Genomic DNA, 11,061 nt, shown 5'->3' with positions numbered 1-11,061 from the left:
AGGCTTGTGGGTGTCTGTGAATGATAATTAAACTTGCCTGATCTTTCTTAGGGATGCTCAAATTGTGGTACATGGTAAATCTTACTAGGCACATTCCATACATGTCAAGGTATTCTTTTACACTATGGGTCTTATGATGTGGCATGACCATATTGCTCAAGATGCACAATTAATGAGCTTCTAAAGTATACCACTATACCAGTACCTAGCAGGAGGACCTTGGTAGCACTTGGTAGTAGGCTACAAGCATCTATGTAGCACCAAGATAGCAGAAGATAGTGATATGGTATCAAGCAGGTAGTAGTATGGCGCATCCGATAAGCCCAGATCTGCATGTGGTAATTTAGGTGTTGGCAAGGATAGGAACACTTTGTTCCTTCTTGCTTGCATGTCTTTCACAAAATCCACCTAAGCACGCACATGCATCTCTATTTGTTTTGCATTTTCTAGAAACTCTTGACTTTCACAGCCCGCACTAGCAGGAACAGTACGCATAACAACTCCATCCACAGTTTGGATGGTCAGCGACAATCTATCCACTTTCATCCTCAGCTCTTGTAACTTCCCAGCATCTGCTGGGTCTGACCCATTTTCAACCTTTTGCAACTCAGATTGTGCATCTTCCAACTGTCTTTTCAAACTACTAACCAGGAGCTGTGCCCCTTCATCTCGATGCATATCTGCTTTGTACTTCTCAACTTTTCTCGTAGCTTCGTTGAGCTCTGACAGGGCATGAGCATATTTCCTTTCAAGCACCTCAATTATTCTGTCCAACACAGCAATTGCCTCTGAGTCCACATGCATATTTTGTACTGTCTCCGATTGCTCAAGAGGCTTCACCTGTTCAAACCTGGAGGTATGCGGTGCAGAGGAAGCATGGAAAATAGACCATCGGTGCTTCTTTGCTTGTAGCTTCTTTGCATCCATAGCCGCTATCATGCTCTCAAAAAATAAAGCCCAATCGACTGGCCCTTTTGTACACTCATGCAGCAGAAAACCTCTTGCAAATGCCTTGGTCACCTCCATCCCATAGTGGCTGGGAGGTTCCTAATATACCGAAGTAAAAAGGGTGTAGAACCAGGGCCACAACTCTAGCTTCAAAGTCCTGCATTTTACTTTACTGCCCCTTCTTGGCACCTCATCAAAACATGATAGCCAATCTGCATCTGTAAAATTAGCCTCACCCAATGTTCGCGCATCCACTCCAGAATTTGAAAGACCGTAGACTTCATGTGCTTGGGCTTTGGTCATACAAAAAATTGACTTTCTTTCAAACTGGACATATGGAGGGTACCAACGCTATTTGCCCTGCAACAGTCCATAGCACAACTAGAATGAGTCCAACACATTTTGCTAACATATTTTCATGTATGACCTGCTTGCTTTGGACATGCACCTTCCATATATATGCATGAGGCTACAAGTATGCTTATGTTAACAATGCTTTTGCGCATGTATAGAAAGTGTGGGAGTATCAAAGCTGTAGAAAATGTATTCTCCAGTGTGTTGTCAGCATGCAATATGCAATGTAGTGTTACTAAAACTCAATAAAGCACTATTGCCCACAACTTGAATTTTTCTAGGGATGTTTTGGTATGCAACACACTTATTACAATACACGACAAGTGAGGAGTCATCATTGAAGCAAAAATTTGTTTTGTAAGGTATTCAATAGGGACATTGTTTCATGGATGACATTGTGAGCACACTCACTCCATTACCCCCTGGAACAGCATGGTAATACCCTAGCATGCATGTGCAACACACCTCTAGAAAAATTCACACAAGCCAGGTACCCTAACATGCATGTGCATGCATGTGCAACACACCTCTAGAAAAATTCACACAAGCCAGGTACCTGAACAAAAATTGGCTGCACAACATGTGTAAAGATGCTCACCTCTGTGCTTGGAGTGGCATCTGAGCCCAGCTGCATGTTGAACTTCTTGCTTGGTGTACTAGGTGATTTGGGTGAAAGAGGATAATGCCCCTTTCTTATAGCTCCTTTGGCCTTTGCTGCAGCTGAGGAAGGAGAGGAGGAAGCTAGCACCCTGCGAGATTTCCTGGCTGTGGATGGCTCTGGAGAAGATTCAAAGCCTGAGGAAGCAGGAGAAGAAGTGGGAGAAGAAGTTCTGCCTGCAGCATTTCCCCTGTGTGTCCTGCTGTTGTCTGCTGACCTCCCTCTCGGCTGCTTTGTTGTTGCTCTCAAGATTCTAGCATTTCCATGCTGGCAAGCTTCCCCCCCAGACGAGGGCCCCTACTGCTGCAACCGTGACGACGGGCACTCCTCAAATTTCCACGCTGGCAAGCTTCCCCCCAGACGAGGGCCCCTGCTCTGCTGCTGCAACCGACGGGCACTCCTCATGATGGTTGCAAGACATGCAAAGGTAGTGCCCCCACTCCTTTGAATAAAATAAAAAACTTATTGAAGTCTTTTAAAATTCCCAACACTCCTATGGCTACCAAAACTGAGCTACCTCCCAGCTCCCAACCCTGAAACCTGGTAGCTAGTGTACCACCTATTCATGCATATACCCATGTAGTAAGATTAGGTTCATATGTAGAGATTGAGGTAAAACCTCTAAGGTATCTAGCTATGCGGCAAAAAGATTAGGCTGTCTTAACTGGTGAGGCCTCGTTAGGGTTCTCACTTCTTGGGACTGGGGATCCTTCCTTTGATGTGGTGTTGGAAGGTCTTATAGATGCCCCATACAAGTTTGAGAGTTTTTGAACTTTTAGAAATTTTGTGTTTGTTTTTTTGAAACATGTTTGTAGTGTTGTTAACTCGTCGGCATAAAAAAGTATACTTTTTTCAAGTCAATCAAGTGCTACAGGCACTGGCTCCCATAGTGTTTGTTAACTCGTCGGCATAAAAAAGTATACTTTTTTCAAGTCAATCAAGTGCTACAGGCACTGGCTCCAATAGTTAAAGGAAGCTCCTTAACTAGGTAAAAATGAAAATTTTGGGGTGTTACACAAATTGCAACAACACGATCACAAAACAGCCTAAAACATATATTAGGCAAACTTGTGTGTGCACTTTTTGAAAACTTTCTATACTCTTTTTTTTTGCCCCCAGGTATTTTACCTTTTCTCTTTTTACTTTTATTTTTTATTTTTTACTTTTACTTTCTACGTTCTCGATTTTAATTTTTAGTTTTACTGAGAAGATGTTTTCCTAGAATCTCTAGCTTGGGGCCTGCCAAAAAGCTTGTGTGCAGCTAACCCATTCCGATCTAACCAAATTAGTTATTTTTTTATTCGGATTTTTGTGTGACTAGTGGCATAAAAATTTGTATGTATTAAATGCGAGCAACTAGTCAAGATGCCGCAAATTAAAAGAGTATTAAGCCTTATTAACTCGCTTTAATTACATCACTGGTGATAGTGATGCAGACATACATGATGTCAGGATGCTTTTGAAGCAGAAGTTTGAGATGAAGGATTTGGGTGAGCTGCAGTATTTCTTAGGCATAAAGGTGGTGAGATCACCTCATGGTATTTTGCTATTGTAAAGGCAGTATGGCTTGGACATGTTGTCCAAGTATGGTATGACAGGCTATAAGACTACTTGAGTGCCATTGGAGCAGAACACAAAGCTTTCCATAGATACATGTGAGCTTTTGGAGGACCCCACTACATACAGGCGCATAGTGGGTAGTTTGATCTACATGACCATTACAAGGCCAGACTTGAGCTATGCTATTAGACTTGTGAGTCAATTTATGGAGGCCCCTAGGAAGCCACACTTGGATGCAGCTAGACGGATCCTCAGGTACATAAAGTCCACAATTGATTATGGAATTTTCTATGAGGCTAGTATAGAGATACAGTTTCACGGGTACACAAATGCTGATTAGGTTGGTAGTATTGCAGATAAGAGATCTACCAGTGGCTTTATGTTCTCATTTGGGAGTGGTGCTGTGAGTTGGAGCAGTAAGAAGTAGCCAATAGTTGCCTTGTTGAGTACAGAGGCAGATTATAGGGGTGCTGCTATGGCAGCTTGTGAGGTAGCTTGGTTTCAAAAGCTACTGGTGACATGGGAGAGCTCATGGATAGGGCAGTTGTCATATATTGTGACAACATGAGCAACATATAGTTGGCTAGTAACCCAGAATATCATGCTAGAATGAAGAACATTGAGGTGCATTATCACTTTGTGAGGGATGAGGTTCTGGCAGGAGATGTAGATATGGTATATGTCAACACAAAGGATCACGTGGCTGATTCACGAAGGCATTGGGCACAGAGAATCTCCACAAGTTGATGAGCTTAGTTGGAGTGTAGTGTGTGGAGTTGAGCTCGAGGGGGAGTGTTGTGATATCGAGCTCAACTAGTGCCATGGTACATATTGATGAGCTGCCTGCGTGATAGCTTCTACATCTACACCACTGGCATGGTTGGTGAGGTTATGGGTCATATGCAGCTAGTGGGATGACAAGCTATGTGACAGCATTTCTAGATTACTAGAGACTGACATAGTTATAGCGCTAGCTCATTTAGTTGGGTTCACATTATGGACTAACCCTTGTATGTTGTAGTAGTTAAGTACTAACCCATATAGTGTGTATTATTATCTTTATGTTATTTTGGTTGAGTAGAGAAGAAGAAGATAGAAGAAAATTCAGCTATCCATCTCTCTTTTGTGTCTTGCTCTTCTTGTGTGTGTGTGTTTGCTTGCTAGGGTTTGAAGCTCTCCCTATCCCCCACATTCTGTTTAACTGGGAATGATCTACTTCATCAAGAAATTTAGGCACTACTTGCTGGGTGAGATGTTTAAGTTTCATGAAGATCACAAAGCTCTCTTATACTTAATAAACAATTAGACCTAGCAAGAAAATTGGCCAAATGGATGCTCTTCTTGTAGGAATTTGCGTCAACATAAGGCACACTCCTCGGAACAAGCATGTAGGTAGACTTCCTGTCATGATTGGAAATAGGAAAGGAGTGAGATGGGGGGGAAGATGATTTCCCGAATGCACAACTCTTCCTCATAGAAGGTGAAAGACCCAAATGGTACGACAAAATGCTACAATTCGTGTCTGACTTATCCTTTTTTGGAGTACATGTACAGAGATTAGAGGAAGAAGCTGACTCTCTGGAGAAAGTCATTTATGGTAGGCTGGGAAGCTATAGAAAATAGGCATCGACGTGATTCTCAAGAGATGTGTCCCGAAGCATGAGCAATAGGCCGTGCTAGAAGAAGCACATCAAGGTGTAAGTGGCAAGAATTTTTACAAAGAAGTTATAGGATGCAAAATATTCCAGGCAGGTTTTTGGTGGCCAACCACATTAAAAGATGCACACAAGTTCTCAAAGTAGTGTGACATATGCCAAAGGATGGGGCAACCAAGCACTATAGATAAAATTCTCGATAATCCAATCCTACCACTTGATGCTTTCGAGAAGTGGGGCTTGGACTTCATCAGCCCATTCAAACTGGCTACCTAAAGGACAAGAAATAAATATCTTGGTGGCCACATTGATTATTGCACAAAATGGGTAGAGGCCAAGGCCCTTAGATACTACAAGGCATCATCCGTAGTGGCAAAGTTTCTTTAGGAAACCATAATGACAAGATTCTGATGTCCCATAGAGATAGTCAGTGATCAAGGGACTCACTTCATCAATGAAGTGATCAGAAAATTGATAGAGGAGCACATGATAATACAAAATAAATTAACAGTCTACTACCCACAGGCTAATGGGAAATGAGATTCCACCAACAAGATCCTCAAGGGAATCCTGATCAAGACAGTCAATGAGAATAGGAACGACTGGGCCACGAAACTGCACTCAGCATTATGGGCATTCTAGACAACCTATAGGAATGTAACAGGACATACACCATTGAGTATGATGTATGGAGTAGAAGTAGTAGTGCCCATGGATTTCGTGATACCAAGTCTTAGGATATTATTGGCTGAGAGGCTTTCTCGAGAAGAGTCAGAGATGTATAGGATTGAACAGCTCCTAAACTTGATGAAAGAAGACTACATAGTGCTTGGAAAGAAGAAGAGTGCCTCTACAGCAGAGATTGTACAAAAGAGAAGAAAGCAACAGGTATACAAGAACACAAGGTTCAAGATCTTTGATGAAGGAGATGCAGTACTTTTGTTTACATAAATAAAAAATGGGACCCTAGCTAGGAAAATTGAAAATGAGATGGACGGGGCCATACATAACCTGTAAGGAAGCTGGGGACATGAACTTTTGAGCTAGTAAGCCTGGATGGTGAGAAGCTTAGGAAACTTGTAAATGCATAAAGGATGAAGCCCTACTATGGAAAGATACTAGATGAAGGAGGAAAGTATCGAGAAAAGAATTAGAATCTTGATCCAAAAGTGATTTAGGAACCAAAATCCGTGTCCAATTAGATCAGCACATGATTTCGGAGATTTTAATAATGCCAATAGCCCAAAGCTAAATTAACCATGTGTAAATATGATAACAATGTGTACAAATACCGAGGAGCCAGGTGGCAGTAGCGTGGCACAAATGGGAAAGTTGAGGTTGCCACCACCACAAAAAGTGGAGCATGGACGTGTAAAGGTCATTAATAACCTTGAAAAGATCGCAGAAGGGATGGATGGTCAAAAAACAAGGGAGATCTAGGGCAATCATGGAAAGATGATGAAATTATGGCTGCCTTTGGGAAGAGTGCACCTCACAAAAATGACTGAATGCCTCTCCATCATCAAATGCCTAGTTTCCAATTTTGAAAGCTACCCTGCACTATTGACCCTCTTCTTGTTCCTCAACTCTCTTCTTGCTAAACCCTCCTCATCTCCTTACCTTCTCCCACGCCTTCACAGTGTTCGTGAAGAAGAATATATGGTGCTAGAGTTTGAGTCCCTATCAAACACAATATACAAGGAGGTGGACAAGCATGCACAATGGCTGGATAGGATGGGCCTCAAACAGTTCACGGAGCTTCCCATGGGAGGAGCTCAAATAGAACTAGAAAGTGGTGGAGCAGCTAGAGGAGCTATAGAAGAATAATAGAATCACACTTCTATTGAGAGAGAAAAGGAACTTTGATCCCCTCTATGTGGCTGAGGTATTCGGGCTGTTAGTGGAAGGTGAGGGCGAAGTCAAGGCAGCAGATGAGGATGACTTCGTAAAGGAGTTTGGTCCCCTTGAAGGAAGAGAAAAAGAGTACAAAATCACAAGGAAGCCTATTGAAGATAGGTAAAATCATATGCGCTTTGTGGTGGAGATAATCAATCTCACCCACAAGCCAAACTGCATGTCAAGAAAGGCATATGGACTACTGAAGGCAACAGAAGCAGGAACAAAGGTGGTTTGGGCAGAAGTCTTATACAACAACATAAAGTATTAGATTGGAAAATTCAATCACCCAAACACAAAGACGAAGATTTCACCCTACACAATAGAGATATTTAAAGCAAATACAAGAACTGGGCAAGAAGAAAAAAGCGACAAGGAGGTGAAAAGAAGAAGGGAAAGAAAGGATGAGAAGAAAAGAGAAGTAGAGATCTCAAGGAGGACCTTGCCGAAATCAGATAGTCCATCCTTTTGCAAAATCTTGAGCAGTAACAGTAGAGCAAGAAGCCCTCTCAGCACAATGCCTACAGATACAACAAGAAAGCACCGCCCAAGGAGCTCTACAAATTGGAACAAGGAAAGGGGCACATCATGGTGACAGAGCCCATCCACCTCAAGTAAGCATAGGCAGAGCCCTCTAAACCCTGTCCTCCAAATATCTTTTCGAACAACATTGATGTAGAGTGGGTATAAGGGACATCAAATTATCTATAAAGGTTCATGATGAATGGGTCCAAAGAAATAAGCACACTACAGCGACTAAAGTCAAGTAGAAGAAAGATGCCATTCAAGAATTAAGAAGTCAACAAGCACCGCTCCAGCAGGAGGAGCTAAGAAGAAGAAGGATAGAAGTGGCCCTGATTGAGGAAATGGAAAGGCAGTTAGCAAAACTCCAGAGGGCAGATGAAGAAACAAAGCAGGAGATGGTTTTGCTAAGGTAAGCCCTAGTAAAGAAAGAAAAAACAAACATGACGCTACAAGAAGAAGTGGACGGGGTTATCGAAAGCCAATCTAGGGCTGAAGGGTACGTGAATATGATTAGAGAAGAACACTCAAATATTATCAAAGAAATCTAGGCCAAGTTGGACAAGGATAAGGTTGCGCTGATCAAGGCAAAAGCCCAACTGGCTGTGATGGATGTGGAAGACTTTCTAGAAGTCTGTGAGCTAAAGGCGGACAAGATGGAGCAATGGGAGAATCATGCTTGTAAAATCCCTATCCCCACCACGCAACAAATTTAGGGGTGCTAGCAGCGAAAGTAGCACTTCTTGTGCAAGGTAGGGTCCCACACTCGGGGCCTCGCCCACGTATATTCGGACAAGAGACTAATCCATCGGTTCTTCCAAAACTAAATCCGGAAAAACTTCCCTTGCCCAGAAAACACGGGTGATTCCACCAGGATAAACTTTCTCTAACGTAGTCAAAAGCCTTAACTCACTGAACTGATCTTATCGAACCCGTAAGTCCCATAGTCACATTAGGGAAAAGATTGCACTAAGATCATAGAGACCAATGCTTTTTTCCTCATTGAGAGGCATAGCCGTTGATTCTTTTCCATAGAATAATTTTTATCCGGGATTTACTTCATCTATCGTAACCACGCCACCACCACAGCCGTCGCACTCTCGAACCTTTTACCTTTTCCCTTCTTCCTTTTTACCTTTTCTCTTTTTTATATTTTACTTATTTTTTTTCTTGTGATTTTTTACTTTTTACTTTTCACATTTTTAGTTTTGTTGAAAACGTGTTTCCTAGAATCTTTGACATGGGGCCGGCCTAAAAGCCTTTGTGAGAATTGAATGTAGCCAACCCATTCCGAATTAACCAAAATTTGTTATTTCTAGGATTCAAATTTTTGTGACTAGTGGCATGAAAGATTACACGAATTAAATGCATACTGCTAGTTAGGATACCCAAATTTTTGTGACTAGTGGCATGAAAGATTACACAAATTAAATGCATACAGCTAGTTAGGATACCCAAATTAGAGAGAGGATTAAGCCTAATTAACTCACTTTAATTATACTAATACAAAAATGCAAAATGTACAAAAAACACACAAAAAATTATGTGTTACAAATCCTCTCCTAATTTCTATTTTTATCTCGATTTGTCCATGTAAGGAGTCAAAATTAAGATAATTAGTATGCTAGGAAACCAATTTTATGTTCTGTTTAACCCGATTCTTTCAATTTCATGTTCAACTAATCTTTTTGAAATTATAAAATGTTAAAAAAAAAGGAAATGCAAAAAACCAAAAATTAAACTTGTAAATGATAATTTGGAGTAGGTTTAACCTAAATTCATAAATAACAGAACTCATTGAAAATGCAAAAATTATAGAAACTGGAAAACATACAGAAATTATAAAATATGTAGAGAATAAAGAAAGCGAACATAATTTTTTTAAGATTTTAACAACAATGCAATAAATGGACATATTAATTTTTTAGAATTTAATTTCTAACATTCTTGAAAAGAGACAGAAAACAAAAATACAAGAGAAATCAACCACACACACGCATTTAAAATGCATTGTGGCTATGCGATGGGGCTATTCCATGGTAGTGGTGCCACTTATGGAAATCCCTTTGTGTTGCCCATGGCCAATAAATCCGTTTAACCATCGCTTGCCACCACTGCCCGTCACACCGCCCAGACTATTCAGTTGTGTAATAAACTATTTAGTTTAGGCCTTCTTGTTTTTGTAATAACTTTGGGGATAAGGAACTAAGGGGATAGTTGAGTCAAGAGTGGATGAGTTAACATTTGACAAATGTATTACACTGTATTGTTCAAGATAAAGTGAAGAATGTTGTAGGGGTTGGTGGTGTCTAACTTGTCCCTATTCTACTTTGCATAGTTTTGTCTATTTTGCATCCATTCAATGTTAAGTGCATCGTTGTTTGGACGCAAACTCCTATCCAGAATCATGATGGGCCTAGGAGATAACCTTCTTGCAGTCATTTATTAACTCCCCTAGATAACGTAGGTGGGTAGCTCAATGTGCCAGTGTTGCCTTAACATATTCTGGCATAGTTGCATTAGTCATCATCGCTCTTTAGGAGAAAACTAGGTGGTCCGAAACCACATAAATGTCGGGCTTGACTGAACACGGACACTTTTGAAAATCCTGTTAGAGAATGGTATGCCCAAGAAGGGGAGAGGGAAGGTAGACGCTAGTTCTAAGGTTAGTCCTGCATAGCAAGTATGAAGAGAAAAGTTAGTTGGGGTAGATCAGGAAAGGAAGTGTGCACATACGTGCATTGAGTATGTTCATGAGGGAGTCATAGGAGTGCAATGGGAAGTGCATGGAGAATGAAGAGAGCTCAAATAGAGCAATGTGGTACCGCCATAGACAGTTCATTATTAACTCCCCTAGATTATGTAGGTGGGTAGCGCAATGTGCCCGTGTTGCCTTAATGTATTAGGCACAGTTGCATTAGTCATCACCGCTCTTTAGGAGCCGACTAGGTGGTCCAACACCACATAAGTGCCGAGTCTTGGACACCGTCTGATCTTTTCAGAGACATATTGTGTACCGCTTCCTTGATCATGGCTATAATAGTGTTGGAAAATCTTGTTAGAGAATGGTACGCTCAAAAAGGGGAGAGGGAAGGTAGAGGCTAGTTCTCAGGTTAGTCTTGCATAGCAAGTCTGAAGAGAAACATTAGTCGGGGTAGATCAGGAAAGGAAGTGCGCACATATATGCATTGAGTATGTTCTCAAGGGAGTCATAGGAGTGCAATGGGAAGTGCATGGATAATGAAGAGAGCTCAAATAGAGCAATGTGGTACCGCCATAGACAGTTCAATAGTGCGGTACAACTAGGGGCATACAAAGACATCAAAAAAGCCCTGAAAGGTGTATCAAATCAGTTTACCAGATGCGGATTTGTTCTGCATTGTAGTGACTCTAGATTGGTATGATGAAATGCTTATGTTTTTGACACAAGGAAATTTTATAGAAGACATGACTAGAGATCATCGAAAG

Source organism: Cibotium barometz, chromosome 61, assembly GCF_041138505.1.
Source record: "Cibotium barometz isolate CiBa-2024 chromosome 61, ASM4113850v1, whole genome shotgun sequence".
Lineage (NCBI taxonomy): Eukaryota > Viridiplantae > Streptophyta > Polypodiopsida > Cyatheales > Cibotiaceae > Cibotium > Cibotium barometz.
Note: the sequence above shows the minus strand (reverse complement) of the source record.